General features: G+C 41.7%; 1 protein-coding gene and 1 pseudogene across 6 annotated transcripts in view; both read left to right on the top strand.

Moving 5' to 3' along the window:
- Positions 1 to 26,757, top strand: part of GLIS3 (GLIS family zinc finger 3) — a 502,487-nt gene that overhangs the window by 315,099 nt on the left and 160,631 nt on the right. The window lies entirely within an intron of this gene.
- Positions 11,667 to 13,342, top strand: LOC131492128 (deoxyhypusine synthase-like; annotated as a pseudogene).

Genomic DNA, 26,757 nt, shown 5'->3' with positions numbered 1-26,757 from the left:
CAGGTGCCCCCACGTAGATATTCTTGATTAAATGCTATGGATAGATATACTTTCCTTTTAATTATGCATTCGTGTGTCTTCTCTTTCTTTTATGTCTGGCTGCTTTGTATATGTGGGCCCGTGTGTGCGTGCAGGATTTGACTGTATCTTCAATTTTTTCGTAGGCTCTGAAATTCTACCACTAGGTATTTATTCCCTTCGTTTCTTTAGGCTTGTCTTAAACAGTCAGTGAATCCCCATTGAAATCCCGACCATTCCGGGGATGTCTGAGCAGGATGGATACGCCTCTTAGTGCTGGGGGAGAACGGAAGGGGGTGGCATCCAGACAGGGTTGAAGCTGGCACCAGGATGAAGGGGAGCGCCTTTGAACAAGAAAAGAGAAAGGGACACAGAGACGTTGGACTTTATTTCTCACATTAGTGTGCCAGACGTGGGGGGCAAGGGTCACACCATCTCAAGCTCAGATCTTGGCTGTTTCCCTGTCCAGTCAGGGCTCTTTGCTACTACTTACCCTAATCCTAGATGTCCCCTGTCTTTTGGGGGCCCCTGGGTAGGGCAGCACCCATCAGGTTCAGGCAGGGCTGAGCCAAGTACCAGAAGACCCTGTTGGGTACTTGGATTGACAGCTGGTTTCCCGAGATTTTCTCCCAGCAGTGCTTTCCTCTAGGAATATGAGTCAGACCCTCGGTCATGAGGCTTCTTCAGCATAAACGAGAACTTCCAGGTGAATCCCAGCAATGCTTCAGGCTACCGGTCAGTGTTCACCATTCATTTTGGTCACCTTCATGACAATGGGCCTTGGCTGTAACTTTCTCCTCTTCCTTGGGCAGCTTGGATCCAGAAGGACTTCCTGGAACATCTGTCACCCTGCAGTGTTTTCGTGGGTCAAGGAGCACCCCTGGGAGTTTCGACAGACCTTCTGTTTACTCTGATACCCTTTCCTTTACCATTACTGAAATTGGAACTCTGCCCGGAACTGTTGAGCTTTAGAAGAAAGAGTGTGGTTTGAGGACCAACCCACCTGGATTTTAAATCCTAGCTCCATCACTTTCCCGCTCAATAAGTGTGGGCAGTTCTTTGCTACCCCCGACGTTTTCATGGTCAGCGTGGGCTTGGTGACTCTTAGTTCACAGGATTGGTCTGAGGACCCAGTGACTATAGAGCGCCAGACATTGGGTAGTGAAGGAGCGACGTCTTGCTTCTCCCCCCTTTCCCCACTCGTCACCCACAGGCTGCCCCAGGTCATCAGCTGTTCATCTCAGAAATACGCTTACGACATGACTTGAATTCAGAGATCACACATTTTTTAATAATCTGGCCCACAGCTAAGTTATATTCTCACTGGCTGGTTTGACCCTCTGCTCTATTTCCAAAATTTCCATATGGACGGTTCAATGTGATGTGGACATACTCCAGTTTTCTTGAAGCTTGTGACTAACGCTAGTTAAAACCAGTGCTCCGAAAAACCCGTAAAAAGAGCTCTCATGCAGTTTACCTGTCAGGCAAGGAGTGTGAAAGACGGAATTCACAGCAAAGGGCCTAACAGTGTAGATCTGGGCGGGAGAATATGCGTTCTCCCGAATTATTTTGGCAGCTTTTGTGGGAAGTCTGATGGAAGCAGGGACGGAAGGAAGGTAGCTCCCATGTTTTCTTCCCATAATAGCTGGGAATTGAGGGGTGAGGTGGCGGGCAGGAAGGGCCCGTGTGGGTCTGTAAAGGTGCACTGTCCATGTGCACATGTGCATGACTTTGATCTTTGTGTTGTCTCACGTTTCTGCTCATCCTGGAGCGTTCAGACCATAGTTAGTCCTATACTGATTCCACAAATGGCTACCAGACAAATAAATGGAAGAAAAATCCCACAGATCCCCGGATAGACAAGGTTGCCTGATACATGTATGTTCTCTCTCTTCTGGACAAGAAGCTCCTGCAGATATATTTCAGGATCTTCGGTGACAGTGTCATTCTCCTTGATATGGAGGTACCACCGTGAATTCAGACATTCTATTCTTGGCTCACGTTTAGGTTATTTTCAGATTGTTTTGCTCTTACAGTGTTTGACGGAAAACCCTAATAACAGCTAACATTTAAACAGTACCTAATACTTGCTGGCCCAAGGCCTTTGCAAAGATAATTAATTGAATTCTTTCAACAAGTCTATGAGGTAGTTACTATTCTTAGCACCATTTTACTGATGAATAAACTGAGGAATAGAGATCCAGGAAGCCCAGGGTCACAGGTAGAAAATGGTGGAAGCGGGAAGGAGTAGAATTTGAACTTGGTGCAGTGACGCTCCTGAGGCCATGTTCTCACCCACTCTGCTACTCTGGCTCCTATCAGCCTGTTGTGTGCGTGAGTGTGTATTTGTGGGTATATCCCTATGTGAATGGCAAGGCATACTTTTAGTGTCTAGCAGGAGGTTAAATTCTTAGCAGTGACATTGTTCCAAAAAGGGTGGGCGCGTTTGAAATTTTGATAATTATTGCCAAATTTCCTGCTCCTCTCCAACCCCCTAAAATAGAATGCACCAATTTACTCTCTTGCAACAGTTATTTCAAGACATATTTTGCTGTGCTAGGTGCCACAGAGCATATTGAATGCAGAAGTGGCAACACAAAAATGTGTGAAGGTAGGAGCTGAAGTTTGCATCTTTCTGATGGCAGTCCCGAGGAGATGGGAGAGATCACCACGGGAGCGTCGTCATCCAGAGGGTTAGAACCACAGCCTGTAGAGGGAGGACCTGTGGTTTTTAATTCTACTTTGACCTTGCCGTGATTCCTTGGGAGGGTAACTTGACGTCATTTATTCCTTCAGTCTCATTTTAAATTTTATGTCATCACAGATGGACTACACGAGAGAGCCAGGACTCCGATCTAAGTGTGTTCAAAACTCCATATTCTAATTCTAGTAGATTGGGGGGCACTGATCGATATCTCACAGGGTCATGGCAAGGATTGAAGGGATTAACATGTGAGGATCTCACAGTACCTGCTCAGTACATCAGTCCGTAGCTCTGTCAGGTGCTCTCTGAAGCCCCACAGCCAATCACCAGTGCCCCCTCTTCCAGTATCCCCGACCAAACCGAAAGACCCACACAGTGGACTGCTGCCCCTGGTTGCACTAACGACTTGCTCGGTGACACAGAACATCCGCAAACTGTACTTTCCCTGTAGACCAGCCTTTCCAGTCTCTTCCAAAAAATTGCAAGCTCTGTTCACACTATAGTATCTGTCTGAATGCTCCCTTAAGCCTTCGTCTTTTGGATGACTTTGTTACTAGCTGTTAACTCATTCTCCAACTTTGTCTCTGAAGACGTTTTTGGTGTTGGTGGAGGAATTTGAATAATTCATGTATTAAAGTCGTCCCACTACTCCATCACCTGAAACAGCCCTTCTCTGGTGACCTGTCAAAATGTCAAGGAACTTCTTCTTCTTACCATCCTTGGTCTGGTCTCCAATCCATCAGTAAAAGGGAGAGTTTTTTTGTTTTTGTTTTTTTAATTGAATTATATTACTTCGGTATACTAATATAACAATATTATATGTTTCAAGTATACAACAGAGTGATTCAACAATTCTGTATATTATACAGTGCTCACCGTGACAAGTGTGGTCACCATCTGTCACCATATGAAGTTATTACAATATTATCAACTCTGTTCCCTACACTCTACTTTTCCTCCCCATGACTTACTGATTTTATAACTGAAAGTTTATAACTCTTAATACCCTTCCCCTATTTTGCTCATCCTCCTATCCCCCTCCCCTCTGGTAACCAGCATTTTACATATATATGAGTCTGTTGCTGTTTTACTGTTCATTCATTTGTTTTGTTTTTTAGATTCCATATATAAGTGAAATCATAACGGCATTTGTCTTTCTCTGTCTGACTTATTTCACCTGAGCATAATACCCTCTAGGTCCATCCCTGTTGTTACAAATGGCAAGATCTCATTCTCTTTATGTTCTGGTGATATCCCACTGTCTATATACACCACATCTTCTTTATCCATTCGTCTGTCAATGGACACCTGGGTTGCTTGCGTATCTTGGCTGTCGTAAATAATGATGCAGTAAACGTAGAGATGTATATATCTTTTCAAATTAGTGTTTTCACTTTCTTTGGGTAAATACCCAGCAGTGGAATTACTGGATTGGGTGGTATTTTTATTTTTACTTTTTTGAGGATCTCCATACTGGTTTCCACTGTAGCTGCACCAGTTTGCATTCTCACCAAGAGTGTAGGGTGGTTCTCTTTTCTCCACATCCTCACCAACACTTATTTCTTGTTTTTTTGATAGTAGCCATTCTGACTGGTGTGAGGGGGTATCTCGTGGTTTGCATGTCGCTGGTGATTAGTGATGCTGAGCATCTTTTCATGTGTCTGTTGGCTGCCATCTTTATAACTTTAGTAAAAATGTCCATTCAGGTCTTCTGCCCATTTTAAATTAGATTATTTGTGAGGAGTTTGTTTTGTTTTGTTTTGGTATTGTATGAGTTCTTTATATATTTTGGATATTAACCCCTTATTGAAAAACTTGTTTGCAAATAGTATTTCTGTTCGGTAGGTCGTCTCTGTGTTTTGTTCATGGTTTTCTTTGCTGTGCAAAAGTTAGTTTTATGTAGTCCCAATAGTTTATTTTTTCTTTGGTGTCCCTTGCCTGCAGACACATAAACAGGAAAATGTTGCTAGAGCTGATACCCAGGAGTTTACTGCCTATGTATTCTTTTAGGGGTTTTATTATATTAGGTTATATGTCTTTTTTTTTATGTTTGTTTGTTTATTTATTTATTTATTTATTTATTTTTAATATGAAATTTATTGTCATATTGGTTTCCATACAACACCCAGTGCTCATCCCAACAGGTGCCCTCCTCAATACCCAACACCCACCCACCCCTCCCTCCCACCCCCTGTAAACCCTCAGTTTGTTCTCAGTTTTTAGGAGTCTCTTATGTTTTGGCTTCATCCCTCTCTAATCATTTTTTTTCCTTCCCCTCCCCCATGGTCTTCTGTTAAGTTTCTCAGGTTAGTACTTGGATGGGAGGTCATAATACGTCTTTAATCCATTTTGAGTTCATTTTTGTGTATAGTGTAAGAAAGTGGTCACATTTCATTCTTTTGCATGTCGCTGTCCAGTTTTCCCAGCACCATTTGTTGAAGAGACTATCTTTCCCCCATTATATATTCTTGCCTCCTTTGTCATAGATTATTAACCATATAAGCATGGATTTATTTCTGGACATTTTTTCTGTTTTCTTCATCTATGTGTCTATTTTTGTGCCAGTGCAATGCTGTTTTGATGACTGTGTCTTTGTAATATAGTTTGAAATCTGGGATTGTGATACATCCAGCTTTGTTCTTTTTTCTCAAGATTGCTTTGGCTATTTGGGGTCTTTTGTGGTTCCATATGAATTTTAAGATTATTTGTTCTAGTTCTGTGAAAAACACTACAGGTATTTCGGTAGCAGTTGCATTGAATCTATAGATTGCTTTGGGTAGTATGGACATTTTCACAATAACAGTGTTTCCAAAACATGAGCATGGAAAAGGGAGGGGTTTTTTGGCTCTTTTTTTTTTTTTTAATTATTCCCTCATTCCTCTGAAAGAACTTGCAATTCCCCTTTTATATCCTATAACTTGTATTTATTTGTTAATGTCTGTTACTTAACAAAAATCTGGGCCTCACAAGGACAAGAACTGGGATTTCTCTTTGTCTCCATTTCTAGAACTATGCCTGTCTTTCAGTAGGTTGTCCACATAGGTCGGGACTTCAGCCTCTAAACGTTTTGGCTCCCTTGGACACCACCATAGTAATAATAGCCATCATAAATGGAATCTTCTAATGAAAAGGCTCATTTTAGATCTCTGTCTTGGCCACAAAAGATTTACCAAAAAACCTTCACAAATCTGAAATCTTACATTTTATGACGTGCGCACCAAAGAGACAATTGTAGGAAGTGGCTAGATGAGTTTCATTTTTGGAGTAAGCTTCGATCTCCTTGACATTGATTTCCTCTAGACAGTTCAGTGTGATCTGGATTATCGCTCTAGGAATTTTACGTTACATGTAGTGTCCCAAATATGGGAGCATTTTACTCGTAATCTCCTCTAATAGTGCTCTGAGTTGATTTGGTTTTCAGGTTTGCAGAGTGACGAGGGGGAGACTTAGAGGTGGTCCCTTCGTGTCAGAAGGAGTAACTGGGTGCTTGAAAGTCTCAACTTGATTGCCACTGCCTGTTCTTCAATGTGTGTTTATAGCATGTAATTCCGTGAGACCGAGGCAATGAAGGTGGATGTTTCTAATTTTTCAGCATTTTGTTTTCAACGTGTAGTTGGATAGCAGTGAGTGAAGTTTGGGTTTCAGTTGCTTCCTCCTTTCATGCCCTCTTCTCTCCTTCCTGGCCCCCTTGCCCCCATTCTCTCCTTCTCTGTCCCTTTCCCTCTCCCCCCCTCCCCCCTCTCTCTTTTTCCCCTCTTGTTTTCTTTGTTTACTTTTTTTCCTTTTTATATGTAGCAGTGCGTGGAACTATGTGCTAAGGAGGATTCTGTTATATTTTCTGAAGCCTCAGTGTTCTGGCTGCTTTTGGTAACAGGTGCTACCCGAGAAAGGTCATGTACTAGTTGGGCGTGCCCTCAGCTGCAAGTAACACCAAACCACACTGCAGGGGCTTAAACAAACAGGAGCTGTATTGTTCTCACAAAACCAGAAGTTTCCAGGGATAGGCAATTATTGGCTTTGGCTCCATGACTCAGCAATATCAGAGCCTGTCTTTGACGTTCTCTTGGCCTTTTGCTCACGATGGCGACACAGTGAATGCAGGCCTAACCATCACCGCCCATTTTCAAGGTCGTAAGAAGGAAATGATCACACTGGTCACATCTTCCCCTTTTTCAGGGAAGCAGAAGTTTTCCTCAGACTTTCTCCCAGCAGACATCGACACACGCCTGCTTTTCCAGAACTGGGTCATGCTGCCGTCCCTCATTGCAAGAGAGTCTGGGGAAGGGTGTTTGACTTTCTCGCCACTGCAGGATGAGGCAGCAAGGGAGTGAGTTGGGAATGGCTTCCGGGTAGCTAACCAGCATTGTCTGCCACAGCCAACAAATATCCCGTTAATGCAGATCGTACCAGAGTACAAAGCCGGTGAGGCATGAAGATCGTTTCAGAGATGAGAGCATTTGAGTGTTTGCCGGAACACTGCCGGGGCAAGATAGCACAGCCAGGAATAAAGTCTAAAAGGAGTCGATGAGTTTTCTATTGCTGCTGTAACATTTACCATAAACTTAGTCTCTTCAAACAATATAGATTTCTCATATGCCACCTTTCTGGAGATCAGAAATCCAAAACAAGTTGTAGTGGGCTTACTGGGAGAATGTCACAGGGCCTGCTCCTTCTGGAAACTCTGAAGAAAGAATCCTTGCCCTTTTCAGCTTCGGAGAGGTGACTGCATTCCACGGCTCGTGATGCCTTCCTCACATTCCTCCCAACTTCTTGCTTCCATCGTCACAGCATCTCCTAACTCAGATCCTCCTGCCTTTGTCTTGGGAGGCCCCTTGTGACGACATGAGGCCTGCCTAGAGAATCCAGGATCATCTCTCCAGCTCAAGACGTTTCCTTTAATCAACCTGCAGGTTCCTTTGACCATGTCACGGAATGTATCACAGGTTGCGGGGGGTAGAACGCGGACATGGCCGGAGGGGCCAGTGTTCATCCTGCCACAGTGGGACGAGCAGGAACCACCCAGGAAGGCCACAAAAAGATGTCCATGGTAGAATGATAGTACATCTCTCCACCAAAGAATAGGGGCCAGCGTAGCGAAAATAAAGTTGCATCTGAGTGGCGTAGCTGTGTTATGAAGATGATCCTTACTCGTTTTTCTGTGTGGTTTGCTGAAAGCCGGTATCTGAGAGATGAATCATTTTAAGTATTTCTTGGCATCTAATCATAAGTGGCAGATCTGGAGACGGCTTACTTGGATGCCTGAAGCTATTACGAGATTTATAAATTTAAGAGAATGCTTGATTTGAACTCTTTCTTGGGAATTTGTTCATTTTAAAGAAAAGTGCACAGCAAATAAACGTGTTTACAAACAGCTTCACGTGGGAGAGATCAAAAAGGAATTCTTGGATTAATACTTTCTATTTCCACGCACAATCTGTATTATTGCTTGGCATTATGTTGTGTAATGAATCTGGATTTTAATTGGTTGGTTTAGTTTAATCTTTTCTGAAAATTTCATACGAGTAAAATATCTCCATTTAGGTACATATTTGGTGGGTTTTTTAAAGAAAAAGTTTAGTTTTTGACAGGTAGCCTTAAATTTACAGCCTTAAAGTTCATAATAAATAAGAGCCACTAAAATGATGATTTATTGCCAAAAAGCTTTGATTGTTCAATGTTTATTTTTGAGAGAAAGGGATACAGAGTGTGAGCAGGGGTCGTAGAGAGAGAGAAAGAGGGAGACACAGAATCTGAAACAGGCTCCAGGCTCTGAGCTGTCAGCACAGAGTCCGACGCAGGGCTCAGACTCACAGACCATGAGATCATGACCTGAAGTTGGACGCTTAGATGACTGAGCCACCCAGGTGCCCCATGTTTATTTGTTTAAAGAGGAGAAGAACAGTTCTTATTTGTCCCTTGGTCTGTTCATTCACTGAGTGTTCCTTCGCTGATTCATCAGACATAACTGCGTAACGTGCCATATGTGGGACACTGCAGCGAGCCTAAGTATGTACATAAGTATAGCTCAATTGCAAGCTCTGTGAGGGTAGGAAATAGGGCTTGCTGCTGATGAATCCAACAGATCCAACACCTAGCACAGTCATGACATAACGTTAACACTCGGGAAACGTTGGTTGGACTGAGATGAAAATAGAGCCCCTGCCTTGCAGAGATCTCTAAGGCAAGAGAGCTGGGACATACAAACAGACGAACTGAAACACAGCCTTGTGAAAGCCCAGAAACGAATATCCATCGGCAGTTTCAGGGGACGCTGTCCTAAGTATCCAGTGTTTGCTGAATTTGAAAGTAGAGGAATTGGCCAAGTCGACCCAGGAAGAGTGTGTGCCAGGCAGAGGGAACGGAGGGGCGTGGCTCAGACGTGAGCTCGGGGCTCTGATGATACAGGGCGTCGCTAGAATACAGATGAGTGGAGGTGAGGACTGAGGGGGCAGATGGCAGGAGACGAGGTTGCAGAGGTAGTTGGAGGCCTGGTGGGGAAGAACATAGAGCCTCCCTTGCTAGGAGGCTAGGTTTTATCCTGGAGGCAACAGGAAGCCACTAGCAGCTTTTAGGTAAAGGACTGAGAAGATCATCTTTTCTTCCTTTCCATTAAACTTTTTAGCATCGTGAAATAGATCTTATCTGCCAGAGAGTGAGTATAACATAGATGGATATTTTAAATGAAAGTGATGATAACATGACTGATGAATCGAGCATCCAGCTTATGAGACAGATGATCGTCTACGTCTTTGAATCTTCTGGTGTCTCCTTCACCCTCTCTCCCCATCAGGGGAAATTGCCACTTTAATACTGTATTAATATCTCTCTTGCTTCTCCTTAAAGTTTTACCACATGTATATGCATCCCTAAAATATATATTGTTTGGTTTTGTCTGCTTTTCAAGTGTGTGTAATAGAATCATGTTGAATGCATTTCTTTTATGACTTTCTTTATTGCCTCCTGTTGTTTTCAAGATTTCTCCACTTCTATCTGTGAACCTATGGATCATTAATCTTCGCAGCTGTGTAATAGTTATTAACTGATTGTACCAGGTTCGGTGATCCCGCTTACCATCGTGGAAATTTGGGTCATGTCAAGTATTTTGTTACTGTGAACAGCCCTGTTTTAATTGTTCTTATACTTGTGTACGGGAGGCACGTGCAGAGAGTTTCTCTGGGAGAGAAATCCCCGAGTCCTAGTGGATCACACATCCAATTTTTCTCATTGCCTTTTTAATCTTTGCCCATTTGTTGGGTATAAAATCTTCTCTCCCTAGAGTTACAATTTGCATTTTTCTACATACTCGTGAGGCTAAGCCTCTTTTCATATGCTCATTGGCTGACTGTATTTCTTCTGTGAAATACAAGTCTTTCTGCCTATTTTAGAGGGTTGTTTGTCTTTTACTGATTTGAAGGAGCCCTCCATTTATTCTGAATACTATCCTTTGGTGGATATCTTCTGCCAGTTCGTGACTTGGGTTTTTATTCACTGTAACATCTTTCGATGTGCATTCTTAATTTGAAGTTAAACAGCATTTTTTTTTTCATTGTGGCTTGTGTTTTTCTTTATTTTACCTAGGACACCTTTCCTACGTTACGATCTTCAAAATAATGTCCTATATTTTTGCCTAAATGTGTTAACCTGTTATCTTTCACTTTTAAGTTCTTGAAATCACTTTTAAGGTTTGGAATCTTTTTCCCCCCTGTGGACGATCAGTTGTTCTGGCAGCATTTTTTAACAATCCGTACTTTGCCCACTCTGTAATGTATCACGTTTCCATATATAAATGGGTCTGTTTATGGGATCTCTATTCTTTTCCATTGGTCTGTTTTTCTATCCTCATGCTTAAATATTAAATTACATAATGACTAAGACTTGTTATTTGATAGAACAAGCCCCCCAGCCTAGTTTTGCTTTAAGCCTGTCTTGGCCTCTCTTTCTGGGCTGTTTGCTCTTCTATATACATTTTAGAATAAGCTCGTCAGTGTCCTTGAAAAATCCTATTTAGATTTTGATTAAAAGCTCATTGAATACTAGCTCCGTTAGAGGATCATAGCCACGTTTACAACAGTGAGCCTTCTTATTCCAGTATATGCCTTATCTCTCTATTTATATCGTCTCGAAGTTCTTTCAGGAAGTTTTATGCTTTTTCTTTTAACCTAAAAATCTTACACAACTCTTGTTAGTATGTTTCCCCCATGATGTATATTTTTGTTGTTGCTTTTATAAATGATAACTTTAACAGATTTGTATTTTAAATTCTTGAGTGGATAGAAATGCATCCTTTCTTAAGAAAGCATTCTCCTGGAGAATCCAGAAAAACAAGGATTCTCACTCATTGCTATTGAGAATGCAGAATGATTTAACCTCCATGACAGGGTACTTCATGGTAGTCAACAAACCTACATATTTCTTTACCCTTGACCTAACAATTGCACTTTTAAAAATTTACCTTTATGAAACACCTCCGTAGATTTGAAGCAACATATAGTTATTTGTTGCAGTATTCTTTGCCATGGCAAGATATGAAATTCAAATGTTTAACTCTAGAGAATAGTTGAATCACCCTGGCTCGTGCATATAATTGAATCCCATAAAGCTGTAAAATCATGAGGAATATTTCCATGAACTGGTACGATGTGATATCCAGGACAGCTTTTTTTTTTCTTTCTTTTTTTTTTTTTTTTTTAATTTTTTTTTTTTTAATTTTTTTTTATTTATTTTTTTTTTCAACGTTTTTTATTTTTATTTTTGGGACAGAGAGAGACAGAGCATGAACGGGGGAGGGGCAGAGAGAGAGGGAGACACAGAATCGGAAACAGGCTCCAGGCTCCGAGCCGTCAGCCCAGAGCCCGACGCGGGGCTCGAACTCACGGACCGCGAGATCGTGACCTGGCTGAAGTCGGACGCTTAACCGACTGCGCCACCCAGGCGCCCCTCTTTCTTTTTTTTAATGCAGGTTTAAGTTTATTTATTTATTTATTTTGGAGGGAGGGAGGGGCAGAGAGAGAGGAAGAGACAGAATCCCGAGCAGGCTCTGTACCGTCAGCTGTCGCATCCATTACCTCATGCAGCATACAACACGGTGGACATCTTAGTGACCACAGCTGGCAGTGTGGACGAAGAAGTGCCTGGTACCACGTACCTGGATGATTTCAGTCTCAGGGGGAAGGAGCTGCGTGAGAACAGGATCAACAGGATTGGAAACCTCCTGGTGCCCAGTGACAGTTGCTGCAAATTTGAGGGCTGGCTGATGCCCATTATGGACTGGACGGTGCTGGAGTGGAACACGGAGGGCGTGAAGTGGGCACCTTCCAAGATGATCGCCGGGCTGGGCGAGGAGATCAACAACACAGAATCAGTATATTACTGGGCTCAGAAGAACCACATGCCCGTGCGGAGCCCGGTGCTCACAGATGGCTCCTTGGGCAGTGTGATCTTTTTTGATTCCCACAAGAACCCAAGCTGGTCCTGGACATTATTGAGGACGTGAGGCTCAGGAACACACAGGCCATTTTTCCAGGCACACTCAGATGATCATCCTGGGTGGGGGTGTGGTCAAGCACCACACCGCCAACGCCAGCCTCATGGGGAATGGGGCCGACTAAGCTGTCGACATCCACATGGCCCAGGAATTTGATGAATCTGACTCTGGTGCCGGGCTGGACGAAGCTGTCTCTTGGGGCAAGATCCGGGTGGAGGCACAGCCTGTCAAGGTCTGTGTGCCTATGCCTCCCCTGGTCTTCCCCCTGCTTATAACTGGAACCTTTGTCCAAAAGAGACAGATGCCTTCACCCCTGAGAAGAATGCGGACGGAATGGCTACAGCTCCAGGGAAGTCCTCCCTCTCCTCTGTTTATTAGCCTGCACACCCAGTCCTTCCCTCACTCCTTGGTCAGCATCGTGTCTAGAATAAATGGTCTCATTGATCTTTGAAAAAAAAAAGTGGTAGCCCGATGCAGGGTCATGGGCTCGATCCCATGACCTGGTGTGATCATGACCTGAGCCGAAACTGAGAGTCAGACCCTTAAGTGACAGAGCCACCCAGGCGCCCCCAGGATAGCTTTTAAGTGAAAAAAAGTAGGGTACAAAAGAATCTCTGTCGTATGCCACCCTTTGTTTCAGAAAGAAAGGGAAATACGTTCATGCACGTGTGCATGTATGCAGCTGTGGGTGTGCCTATACTTAATCTTGTAAAAAGAAACACAGGAAGGATCAACGAAGAAGTAATGACAATGGCTGACTCGATGGGCTGGGTTAAATAACCGGATGGAAGATGATCGGGATTGGAGAATACCTATTTATATAGTTTTGAATTTTGAACTATGTGTGTATGTTACTTCATAAAAATGAAACCATAAAGGATGAAAAAATACCAGACCTTAAAAGTGAATGGAAACAAAAACAAAAGAATCCTAACTGCATATCAAATAGGTAACATAAGCAAATAATTAATTCACACTCTTTTACAACAGTACTCAATACATGTATTCTTATGAAATATTTACTAAAGGCAAAAAGAACTGTAAAGAAATCTGAAACCCTACTTAGTAGGTTTATTGTTAGTGTTAATATTTATAGTATGATGAAAAATTTTATATATTATAGGATAAAGTAGATAAGCAGAAATAATAAACATGGGTAAATATATATATTAAAAAACTTTAAGTTAATACATATCTGTTATATATAATTACAAACCACAATATTTTTACTGTAAGAGGAAAGAGATATGATTATGCAATAAAAGAAGATAAGAAAAAAACTCTGTGGTACTAAATTTTGAATTGGTTCTATCAGATGAACTCATGATTTCATATATTTCCTAGCTCTGTGCATTGAAAGGACCTGGAAAGTGATAACCCTTTAGCAATAAGCACACTCAGCAAACAGTCTTAGTTTCTAGCATCATTCTTCACTAAAATGAGACAGGACTCCTTACAGAAGTGGCTAATTCCAGATCAGAAGCAGAGAAAGACCAAAGTGAACCTGGATTGTCTTTTTGGAGCCAGAAAGCAAGGAACTGCTCAAACGGTCATGGGGATCGTGTTAACAGAATACAGGTACTGGCCTATAGGAATTTCCACAGGTATTTGGGTGAATTTAAGCACCCAGAGAAACAGTGACAACCATGGATTATTGTGTATATATAAAAAGAGAATAAACAAAGTTTCTCTAAACTTACTAATTCCAGTAATTTGTAGATTCTTCAGGGGGCGAGATTGTATAATCTACACGTGACGATTATTTTGTCTTCTTTTCTAGTCCTGTTACGTTTCACTTCTTTTCCTCGTTTGATTGTATAGGTGAGAACCTTCCGTGTGATGCAGAATAGAAATGCTGATAATACATGCCTTCTTCTTATTCCTGTTTCCATTAAGGTCATGTTTGAAAATATTTCACAGTTGAGAATGCTACTGGTTATATGTTTTTAACGGGTTACCAAATTCTTTTATCTGCTTAGTTGGCTAAGAGTTTTTATCCTGAATGTTTTTTTTTTCCTTTCCTGTAGAGATAGTCATATGATTTTCTCCTTAATTGCTCAGTGACATGGTCAATGAACCTTAAATTCCTAGAAAAAAACATGTTGAGCTTGGTCATGACGTGCTGTATTTTTTATGTATTGAATGAGTTAGTTTGCCAGTCAGTATTTCAAGATTTTGGCATTGATGTTAATGTGGATCACCTAAAACTTTAATTTCCTGTGCTAGTCTTATCTCATTTCCATTCTCTGATAGATTTTATGGAAACTGGAACTTTTCTGGTTCTTGAATGTAAATAGAACTCAACTGCGAAGCCATCTAGACCAAGTGGGAAAATTTTAGATTTCTCATTGAATTATTTAATGGCTGTAGTATCATTTAGGATTCCTGTTTATTCTTAACTCTGTTTTGGTAATTTATGTTACTCGTGACACTTGCCTTTTTCATCTCAATTTACAGATTTATTGACATAAAGCATCATCACCTTTTTAATCTCTGCTGCATCTGTAAATATGTCCCCTTTTCATTCCTATTATCATTAATTTATGTCATCTTTCTCCACCTCCCCATTAATCTTGCCAGAGACTTGTCTATTTAATTATTTATCTGAAAAAAAATAATTTTTGATTCATTTATCCTCTATTTTGTGTTTTTGTTTTCTATTGTATTCATTTTTTTTCTTACCCGTATTATTTTTTCCTTCTACTAATTTGGGCTAATTCTGCATTTTTTTCCCCCCAACTCTTAATAATTTCTTATTTGTTGGGGCGCCTGGGTGGCTCAGTCGGTTAGGCGTCCGACTTCGGCTCAGGTCACGATCTCACGGTCCGTGAGTTCGAGCCCCGCGTCGGGCTCTGGGCTGACAGCTGAGAGCCTGGCGCCTGCTTCAGATTCTGTGTCTCCCTCTCTCTCTGCCCCTCCCCCACTTACGTTCTGTCTCTATCAAAAAACGAAGAAATGTTTGAGAATTTTTTTAAAATAATAATTTCTTATTTGTTAACATAAGCATGGAGGGTTATGAATATTCCTTAAAGAACCGCTGTAGCTATTTCCCACAGATTTTGGCATCATAATATGTGTGTTTACCTCAACTTAACGTAAAGCCAATCAATATCTGTACCTTTTTTCCAAACAGCACTCTCATTAACTTCATTCACTCCCCATCAGGATTATATGCCATCCTCCAGAGTTGATTGATGTTTTTAAATTTCTTAATCCCTAAGTTAAATCTCAGCGCTATACTAGTAGTCCGTGTGTGTATTTACCCACAATTTCCCTGTTTTCTTTGGTCCCCGATCTTTCTTGTTATCAGAACTTAATCTGTGAGGCACCTGGGTGGCTCAGTTGGTTAAGCATCCGACTTCAGCTCGGGTCACGATCTCACGGTTCGTGAGTTCAAGCCCCGCGTCAGGCTGTGTGCTGACAGCATGAGGTTGCTTGGGATTCCCTCTCTCCCTTTCTCTCTCTGCCCCTCTCTCACAAAAATAAATAAACTTAAAAAAAAAAAAAACAACCAGAACTTAGTCTGAGATCATTTCCCTTTTTCCCTGAAGTACATGATTTAGATGTTCCTTCAGGGAGAACCTCTCAGTTTTTTTGTCTTTCTGGTAACATTTTTGTTTCCTCCTTGTTCATGAAAGATATTTACACCTCGTGTGTAATTTTAGGTAGATAGTTGTGTCTCACAGCAGCATTTTGGAGATCCCATTCTCTGCCTAGCTTCCAGTATTGCTGTGGGGTCTCACTGCTATTCCTTTGTAAGGAATCTGTCTCTCCTTTCAGCTGCTTTTAAGTTCTCTTCCTTGTCTTTGGTGTTTTGCTGCCTAGGGTGTTGTGTGCCTAGCGATGAATTTGTTTTTACTTGTCCCGCTTAGACATCATTGTGGTTCCTACAACATGGCATTTTGTCTGCTTCAGTTCAGGAGAGTTCTTTTTCAAAATACTGACTTCCCTCCATCACTGTGCTATCATCTCCTGCAACTTTGATTAGACGTCTATTTATTATGTGTTTTCAGTTTACATTCTATATCCTTTAAACTCTTCTAATTTTTTTATCACCTTGTCTGTCTATTCCATCTAATTTATATACATTCATTTTCCAAGTTACTAAGTCTTTCTGCAGCCACATCTCCTCTGCTCTTTAACTCATAAATTATATATATATATTTTAAAATTTTTTAATGTTTATTTATTTTTGAGAGAGATAGAGAGAGACCGAGTGCAAGTGAGGGAGGGGCAGAGAGAGAGGGATACACAGAACCTGAAGCAGGCTCCAAGCTCCGAGCTGTCAGCACAGAGCCTGATGTGGGGCTCGAACTCACGAACCATGAGATCATGACCTGAGCCGAAATCGGATGCTCAACCGACTGAGCCACCCAGGCGCCCCTCATAAATTGTATTTTTATTTTTAGTGATTGCATGTTTAATTTTCAGAAGTAGTTTTTATTTTTCAGAACTGCTTACTCAATTTTTAAAATTTCTTGTTTCCTTTTTTTCTTTGTTTCTCTTCTATTTCTTCAAATATTTAAACCCTACTAGATGTGACATTTCAATACTTCTATAGCTGGCAGGCTTCTCAGGTCTCGCTCTGTCATGCATAGTGTCCACTGACTATCACTTGGTGGTAAATTTTGACTGTACGCTGACACTCTAAAAACTTCACCTTTGGGGATTCTTTCAGGCCTGGGTCGAAAATGCATTCTTCTGGGGAATGTTTGTCACTTCTAAAATCTCTGAGACTCTATCAGTCAGTTAAAATGATCAGCTTTGGGGTGTTTGGGATCATTCAAATACTGTAAATTCTGGATCCAAATTCAGGTTTTGGGATTAGGAATTTTGTAAGGCAGCCTTTTTTTTTTCTCTCTTTATCAAGAGGTAAGACCTCTGTGTCCAATGTCTCACTCTGTAGGTCAGGCTTATTTACACATATTGTTTTCCCAACTCATTTGCTGACCGTGTTGCCATTCAGAAGCCCCTGCTTTATACATGGGTCTCTCTCTGAACTCGAGTGGAAATCTGGATCCGTGCTTTGTCGTTTTTCCCACCTGGCCCTTTAGAAGCCAAGCTCTAGGGTGCCTGGGATTAGTAGAATATCCCCAGTTCTTGCTTACCCTTGATTGCTGGGGTTTTTCGTTTGTGTGTGTGTATGTGTTTCTGGCTTTTAAAGAATTCCCTTATTCTGTTGCCAAGGCAGCCATGCATTAAAAAAAAACTCTTTAAAAATTTTTAACCGGCATTTTTAGATGGGCCGCATCAGAGGTAAGTTCTCTGAACATCTCATTTGCCATATTGCTGGGAACAGAAATAAACAGTAAATAAGGAATGGTTTTTAGGAAGACAACATAAATGGCAGGATTGATCATCAGTGGACATCAGGCAGAGGCTGGATACAGGGAGACAGTTTTTGTTCTCATGATTTATTCACACAATAATGCACAACGCCGGTGTAAATACTTAGATCTCGTCCCATAGGCAACACATGTAAAACAACTCAAAATGAAGGTATTTAAGACTCATTAGTTGTGGAAATCGTTGATGACTTTTTGTGGTATTTTAAACTAGGTCTGTGAGTCAGAGTGTATTTTCACAGCCTAACCTTAAGGAAGGGATACACTTGCCAAATCTGGAGCGAGAAAAATGAATCCTAAATTGAGGTGTAGGTGTCAGAACGGTTCCTGCCAGCATTACTTATTTGCCAAACATTTTTCAACATAAGGAGAGCACCTGAGCACATGCCAGGCCGTGGACCGCGCTGGGGGGTGTCAACCGAAGCAGCTTTTCATTTCTCGCTGGGAGGGTCAAAAAGAGATGAGCCCACAGTGAGAAGCCCCTTTCTGTCCATTTCCTAAATGCAGCAGGGGGCTTCTCCGGAGCGGTGCTTCTCAAGGCGAGGTCCACACCACAGGATTTGTCAGAAAGGAGATTCTGAGATCCACCTCAAGGCCCAGAGATTGGTGTTTGACCACACCTTCCAGCTGACTCTCATGCATACTAGAGCTTGAGAAGGGCGGCTCCTAAGAAGGCTGGTTGAGGGGCACCTGGGTGGCTCAGTCGGTTAAGTGTCTGACTTTGGCTCAGGTCATGATCTCGCGGTTCATGAGTTCGAGCCCCACATCAGGCTCTGTGCTGATAGCTCGGAGCCTGGAGCCTCCTTCAGATTCTGTGTCTCCCTCTCTCTCTGTCCTTACCCCACTCATGGTGTGTGTCTGTCTCTCTCACTGTCTCTCAAAAATAAACATTAAGAAGGCTGGTTGAAATAGAGTGAACGTGATTGTTCAGAAAACAGTTCATTTTCGTTGGATTCTCCATTGTCAAAATACATTTGTCTCCAAGCAAAGTATTTATACAGACATAAAAAAATTGAATGTCCGGTGGTCTCGGACTAGGAACATGAATTATGGTGTAACCATTCGATGAAATTATGCAGCCATCAAAGTTATTTAAGGATATTTAATAATAAGGAAAATGCTTACAAAAGTGTTTAAATGTATGTTCGCATCCCTCTGCAAACATACATTCTGATGATGGCAAGTGTAGACATTAATTGTGGTCCCAGGAATTCCTTAGTTCTCCTTGAAAATCAACGAGAACAAAGTTGGTTCTCCATGGATAGTGAGATTCTGGGATATTTTTACATATACCTATAATAACACATATGCATTCTTATTTCATGTATTTGTAAATTGTCTAGAATAGGCAAGTATTAATTTCATACAATGCTAGAAGGAAATAAACTGTTTTTTTTTTAAGTTGTAGCAGAATTGCTTTGAATTGCGAGTTTCAGAAAATTAAAGATTGCACCTGCCTTGCTGCATTTCTGCAGAGCAGTTGGGGGAAGAAGCAGTACAAAGAGATCCTGATCTGGCAGATAGGATGGGGCCATGGCAGAGTCAGGTGCATTGTCAGTGGGCTTTCCTCTGGGGATATTTTCGGGCCAGTTCGTGACACTGCTGACTGGCCATAAATCCTGAAAGTTTGAGAGCTGGAATGAGAACACAGGACATGCACAAACCTCCTTCCCCACAATTCTGCAGCTCAGAAAATCCCCAACATCTGGCTCACGTGTGAAGCCAGGAAAGCTACGGTTTCCACTGGCAGCCGGCCTTACCGAGAGCCTTAGCCGGTTGGCTCTATGACACACAGGGAAAACACTTTGCGTGGATTTGCTGAGCATTTTATTCCCAAGTGGAAAATCTGCACGCACATCCAATTAAACTAGAGACAATTTTGTAAGGCACCTCCTAGGGGATAAAAGTGTTTGACCTGATCGGGATTGGTCAAAGTAGAGATTATTGGATATCACACAGCCTGGTCTTTTGGTTTAACACTGGCCAAATTAAAACTAGAATAATACCTAGAGGCCAGGAATACTTTGACGAAGACAGAAAATCCACTGTTAACTTTTTTTTTCTACTTTTATTATAGAAGTTCACAAAAAAATTATCGAAAGGAAAAAGAAGAATTATAATACACATGCCCATCACCCAGCTTTAAACACCATTTACTCCTTGGTAATGGGAAAAATATTTTGAGCTTCTGGGTTGAAAATCTTACCAACTCTATCCCATAAACGAACATGCCTTCCTTTATGGTGAGAAGGGTTTGGGTTCAGAACCTCTGTCCATCCGCTGGAGCTCTTTTGCGTCGTTCTTTGTGGGGAACGAAAGAGTAAAAGTAAAAGGGACGCCCATTGTAATGATGGCTACTGACGTCCCAGTTGGTACACTGACCTCCAAGGCATCTCAGTAAAATTCCTTCCAAGTTTTAAGAGCCGACACTGATTCCCATCGTTTATCCGTGCATAAAGCAGTGAGTGCAGTTTGCTTTGAACACTTTTCAGCAGAACCTTTAACAAGGAAAAGCATTTCTTTGTTGCCCCCTTTCTCAAAGAAGCAACCGGCATTAAGCATCTAGCATTAAGATATATGAACAACTCATTTTCACTAATCCCTCTTCTTTGGTTCCATGCTTTTATATATTGAATAGCTGAAAAGAGAAGTCACTTTTCCCTTCCAAAACTACTTCTGGAAAACATGTTTGTTTGTTTGTTTGTTTGCTTTTCTTAACACTAAGCATCAGCCTAGGTACCGTATAAGAATAAAGCGAATGCCACTGTTCTTGTCCTCTGAATGTCCTCATTCTAACATCACTTAGTTGGGGCTGTGGTGTGAACAGCAAAGCTGGCCTGAGGCAAGGTTTTCAGTGGGGAGTCCTGTTGTCTCACTGACTTTGTGCTATAAAATCTGGCCTCAGTTCCTCTAAAAGTAATTGGCCTTAAGATACAATAAAATTTCAATTAAAAATTCAACCCACTTAGGGGCGCCTGGGTGGCTCGGTTGGTTAAGCGTCCGACTTCAGCCAGGTCACGATCTCGCGGTCCGTGAGTTCGAGCCCCACATCAGGCTCTGTGCTGACAGCTCAGAGCCTGGAGCCTGGCCTTGGATTCTGTGTCTCCCTCTCTCTCTGCTCCTCCCGCATTCACGCTCTGTCTCTCTCTCAAAAATAATTTTAAAAAAAATGCAGCCCACTTAAAGTTGACAAACTGTATAATAATAAAATACTGTCAGTTCCCAAGTTAAGCCTCAGTTAAAATACAAAAATGTGATTAAATTAAAACAAACATGGAAGTATTGGTAATTGCATTCGCCACCACGCGGAGTATGACAGATGAAGATATAGACCAAGTGGAGTGATCAGACCGCAGGACTTGTGTAATTTTCCTAAGCGTTCCCAGCATATTAAACCTTCCGATGGAATCATAACTTCAGTTGTTAATGTGCAGGTTGTCTAGTTACACGATTCGCTTTGTTCTACTTCTGCCATCCTTTGCAGTTCTCAATCGTGCTACAGATTTGAGCCCCGTCCCTTCCACCGCAACTCTTCTGCGTCTTCTTTTAAGAAGCTTTGTGGGGAAGGAAAGAGTAAAAGTAAAAGGGGCGCCCATTCTCATGATGGCCACTGACCTCCCAGTTGGCACACTGACCTCCAGGGCATCTCACTAACATGCCTTCCAAGTTCTGAGAGCCGACACCACTTCCTGTCACACGATGTCCGAGGTACCACTTCTCCCCGTTACCGCCCTGTCCGTACAAGTGGTCGTGGGAGCAGGCGCCTCCACTGGTCTGCTGGGAGCTACTTGTACATGAGAGCCACTCGGGGTAGAGATACCGTGGAGACTCTTGTCAAGTTCCAAAGCCTTCATGCTCTCCATCAGAGACCTCCGTGTGGTTCCCTGCCAAATGAAATGGTTTCACTTGGGCATCGCATACTTTGAAGAACCCCTTTGTGAGGTAGATCTTTCCTTTTTTCACATTTTGGGGCATGCACGCTGTAAGGGATGAACTTTGTTGTTGTTGTCGAAGGAATGGGGGTGTGCTCTGTTCTTGGACTTGTATGAAATCTAATTTGTATGAAATTGAACATATTTTTAAATATCAAACATAGATATGGCTGGGCATTTGAAAACTAATTTTTTTTTTAATTTTTTTTTCAACGTTTTTAATTTATTTTTGGGACAGAGAGAGACAGAGCATGAACGGAGGAGGGGCAGAGAGAGAGGGAGACACAGAATCGGAAACAGGCTCCAGGCTCTGAGCCATCAGCCCAGAGCCTGACGCGGGGCTCGAACTCACGGACCGCGAGATCGTGACCTGGCTGAAGTTGGACGCTTAACCGACTGCGCCACCCAGGCGCCCCTGAAAACTAATTTTGACTTCAGGAACAGCTTTGGTCACTTCATCAAGCTATTTTCACTCTTCTATGTAGTCGAAAGCTCAGACTTAGGGGATGGCCAGTGGGCCAGGAGATCCCTACTTGACCTCCAGAGCTAGAACATTGCAAACTCCGAGTTGGCAGGGATTCCTTTCTTTAGTGACTCTGTGATAGGTGTGAATTTGTTCTTTGTTCTCTGGTCAGCCCTACTGAGTGCCTGTCCTGAGTCAGGGACTGTGCCAGGTGCCAATCAGCCTTTGGTAAAGAAAACATATGTGTCACTCACTGGGCTCTGAAATTTAAGACCTCTTGGTATCAGTAATGGGTAATAGACTGATAGGGTGTTTACTGACATCTTTCTTCCTCGTGACGCCTTCTCATGCTATGTGAATGTAACATGCCCGCCCTCTTTCTCTCATAAAACAGTGACTTTTCAGTGCCAACGAGCTGACTGATGAAAAACTACCCACAGAAGTAGTGTACCCAAGGCCCTTTCCATACTGTGCACCTGGCCGAGGTTGTCACATGCCATGCTTGATAACTAGCTTTATAGTAGAAATACTACCTGGTCTCATCCTTCCAATGGTGACACCATTCAGGTTTTTAGAATTGAAACGTTTGAGATCATTGTAGATTTACATACACTTGTAAGAAAGAATACAGAAATACACTCATGTGTACGTGTTTGTATTCTATACAGTTGTATTGCCTGGGTAGATTGTAGTCACCATTACAATCAAGATTTCCCACACCACAAGGATCTCTGTTTCCTTTTCATAACCATGCCCACTTGCCTCCCCCGCCCCCTTCCTTAACTTTTCTGGCAACCATTAATCTGTCCTCTATTGCTAAATTTTTTTCAGTTCACAAGTGTTAACCGAAGTGGAAATGCACAATATGTAACCTCTTTGGATTGGCCTTTTTCATGCACCCTAATTCACTGAAAATTCAATTCATTCAATTCAGAATTCATTCAATTTGTTGTGTTAATATCTGATTCTTTTTTATCGTTGAGTAATATTGCATCGTATGTTTATTTCACAGTATTCCATACTTGGTTTAACCATTTATCTGGTCAAGGACATCTGGGCTGAATCCAGTTTGGGGCTGTTACAAATAACAGTGGTATATGAACATTTTGTGTGTAGGTTTTTGTATGGATAGAAGTTTTCGTTTCTCTGGATAAATAGCCACTGTTGCAATTTCTGGGTCATCTGTTAATTAAAAATGTAAGTGGTCTCTACACCCAATGGGGGCTTGAATTCATGACTCCAAGATCAAGAGTCAGACAGATGCTATATTTACTGAGCCAGTCAGATGCCCCTTATGTTTAGTTTTTTAAGAAACTACCACCCCGTTTTCCATAGTGGATGTACCACAAGCATGTATCAGTGTGCCAAATTCTCCACATCCTTGTCAGCAGTTGGTGTTGTCACTATTCTTTATTCCTAGCTATTTTGGTAGGCAAGTAGTGATATCTCTTGGTTTCAATTCGCATTTTCCTGATGGCTAATGCTATTGAAATATTTTCATGTGTTTTCTTGTCCTCCCCCTATATTCTTCTGTGAAATGTCTGTACATCTCTTTTTCCATTTTCTAACTGGATTATTTGTGTTATTACCATGAATTTCAGGTTTTTTATTTAAATACACATAATCCATGCATACACGTTGGCAAACATTTTCTCTGACCATAGCTTTTATTTTCCTGTCTTCTTCCCACGGGCTTTCATGGAGCAAAAGTTTTTAAGTGTGATGAGGAAAGATTCATCAGTATTTCTTTTTACAGATTGTGCTCTTGATATTGAAGTCTAAGAAAGACCTCTGTGTCTAATTCTAGACACCAAAGATTTTGTCTTATTTTTTTTTCTAAAATTTTTATAGTTTTATGGTTTACACTTACACCTTTGATCCATTTTGACTTCATTTTTGTGTGAGGTATGAGGCTTAGGTCAAGACTCATTTTCATCCATAGATAGCCATTTATCCATGGTGCCCCAGCACCATTTGTTGAAAAGCCTGCCCTTCCTTTACTGGGTTGTTTCTGCACCTTTGTTAACTGTCCATTGAACATTTTGTATGGGCTGATTTCTGGATTCTACATTCTGCACCGTTGATCAGTGCGTCTGTCCTGTCATCAGTATTTCACTGTCTTGAGTGACCCTTCACAGCCAAGAAAGTGACTCTCCTCACTCTGTTCTTCTTCGTTAAGACAATTTTAGCTATTCTAGGGCCTGTGCCTTTCCTGCAAGTTTTGAGTGACGTGTGGAAACCTCACTTAGAAGTCTTTCTACCTTCCCTGCCTTTAAATAGCATCATCTTGAGTATCAGATGATGTTGTAATTTTGGTCTCAGTCATCAAATCTTAATTGAAATCTCATGAGTAAATGATAATCTGTTGTATGTAACAATATTTCTCTTTTTTTTCTTTTTATCTTTTGTCTTCCTGATGTCCCAGGATTCTTTAATCATCTCCTTTCTGTTTGAAGAAATTTCTTCAGCTAATCTTTAAGGGTGGCTTTGCTAGCATTAAATTCTTTGTTTTCCTTCATCTGAGAGTGTTTTTATTTTCCCTTCACTCCTGAAAGATAGTTTCTCTGGATATAGGACACTCAGTTGACAGTTCTTTTCCCTTTTAGCCCGTGAAACCACTTGGTTCTGTCCTCCATGGTTACAGACAAAAAAAAAAAAAAATCCACTCTTGTTTGAATTGATGTTCATGTGTAATCAGTATAGCCTTTCTGTCTGGCTGCTTTTAAGATTTCTTAATTTATTTTTAAAATTTTAATCATCATGTCTCTTCATGTGGATTTTTCTGAGTTCATCTTGTCTGCACCCACTAAGTTCTTTGGATCTGTGGGTTTGTGTCTTTCGCCAAATTTGGGAAGTTCTTGGCCATAATTTCCTCATACATTCTTCCATTCCCACTTTCTTCTCTCCTTCTGAGACTCTGCTGTTGAGAACGCTAGCCTTTTATTATTGCCCTGCAGGCCCTGGAGGCTCTGTGGGTTAGTTTTTCAGTATGTTTTCCCTTTTTGTTGAAATGGGGTGAATTCTTTTGTTCTGTCCTCTCTGGTCTCCACAATCGACTCTATCCAGTGAGTTTTAAAATTTCTGTTACTTTGTTTTTCAGCTCTATAATTCCCATTTGATTCTTCTTTGTAGCTTCTGTTTCTTTCCTGAGATTTTTTATTTTTTCATTTATTTCAAGAAAATTTATAATTGACTCAAGTGTTTTTATGAAGGCTGCTTTAAAGTCCTTTTCAGAAAATTCCAACATCTGATTTCTCAGATTCTTTTTAGTATTGGCTTTAGTTGATTGTCTTTTTCATTCACGTTGGGATTTTCTTGGTTCTTGGTTGATGTGTGATTTTCTATTAGATCCTGGATATTTTGTCATTTATGTTTGGAAACTCCAGATTGTATTTTAGTTTGTTTTTTTTTTTTTTATTTTAGTAGGCAGTCACTCTATTTAGGTTTAGCATATGGGTCTTTGATTACTTTAGTAGGCTGTGGTTCTTCAGATCTTCGGGGTCTATTTTGGTTGGGTTGGTTTATCTGGTGCCACTGGGGATGCCCCTGGTGTGGCTGGTGCTGCCTCAGGGGTCGAAGGGGTTTCCCCACTGGACGTCTCTCAGTGGGGGAAGGGTGTGGTTGGTTTCCCCTGTCCATTTTCCCAGCTTTAGGAGGAGAGTGTCAGACGCATAGGAACAAAGAACTTTCCCAGATTGGGTCACAGGCTGTATCTGGACCGCTCTTACTGGTTCCATTTGCCTACACAAGTATCTAGTTTAAAGTGTATAAACAGTCTCCTTCCTAAAGATTTTTCTTTTATTGTCCCTTTTTATAAATTGCTGGTATTAAATTCTTTGGGCATTTCTGGGCCTCGTGCTGTCTTCCCTTCTTGGGGCAAAAGTTCCAAGGAAGTCAGTGGTTATGTTAGGTCGAGTAAGTGGCATTAGGCATATAGGACCAGAGCCAGGTTGATTTGTGATAATCTGCTAACCTATCCCCCTGTGCTTTTGATTGTATTTGTGTTGCTGGATCTGGTCCTGTTTGCTTACCCCACACCCTCCTATCATCTCTGTTCCCCTCTCCAGGCCACAGTGCAGCTGGAGTGAGTTAAATGGCCTATTCACTTGGGTAACCTCATGTGAACAAGTGACCTACCAATTTGAAGCTCCCTCCTGGTCTATGCAAGTGGCGTTACCTTGTTTACCAGTTACCACATTTTACTGAACGTTGGGCCTGATCTCAAGACTTTACTCATATTTTATCGGGAGACCAGCCCTCTGCCTCAAAATATAGCTAGCTTTGAGGAATAGCTTACATTAATTGGAGACTCAGTGGTACATATGGCCCTGGGGATGAAAAATCAGATGGTGGATTAATAGTATGATATTCCTAATTATACATGAGTTTGCAGTAAATCTGCTTGAGAGATCAGAATAGAGGTGGGGAACGGAGGTGGTGCTGGAATTGTGTGAATCGTTTATTATCACACAAGGAAGCTTCAGTACATATTTAATTTTTTAACGTTTATTTTAGAGAGAGAGAGAGGCAAAGCACAAGTGGGGGAGGGGCACAGGGAGAGACACACACAGAACCCGAAGCAGGTTCCAGGCTCTGAGCTGTCAGCACAGAGCCCGATGTGGGGCTCGAACCCACGAACCGTGAGATCCTGACCTGAGCCAAAGTCAGACGCTTAACCGACTGAGCCCCCCAGGCGCCCCTTGCTTCAGTCCATGTTTAAAGTTTGATTCGTGCAACCATCAAAGGCCCGGAGCAGACCATCTTCAGCAACACCCTTAGCCTCCATTTCCCGGCCTCCGCAGGCTCCTGGG

This window comes from Neofelis nebulosa, chromosome 12 (assembly GCF_028018385.1).
Source record: "Neofelis nebulosa isolate mNeoNeb1 chromosome 12, mNeoNeb1.pri, whole genome shotgun sequence".
Lineage (NCBI taxonomy): Eukaryota > Metazoa > Chordata > Mammalia > Carnivora > Felidae > Neofelis > Neofelis nebulosa.
Note: the sequence above shows the minus strand (reverse complement) of the source record. Positions and strands in the feature narration are given on the sequence as shown.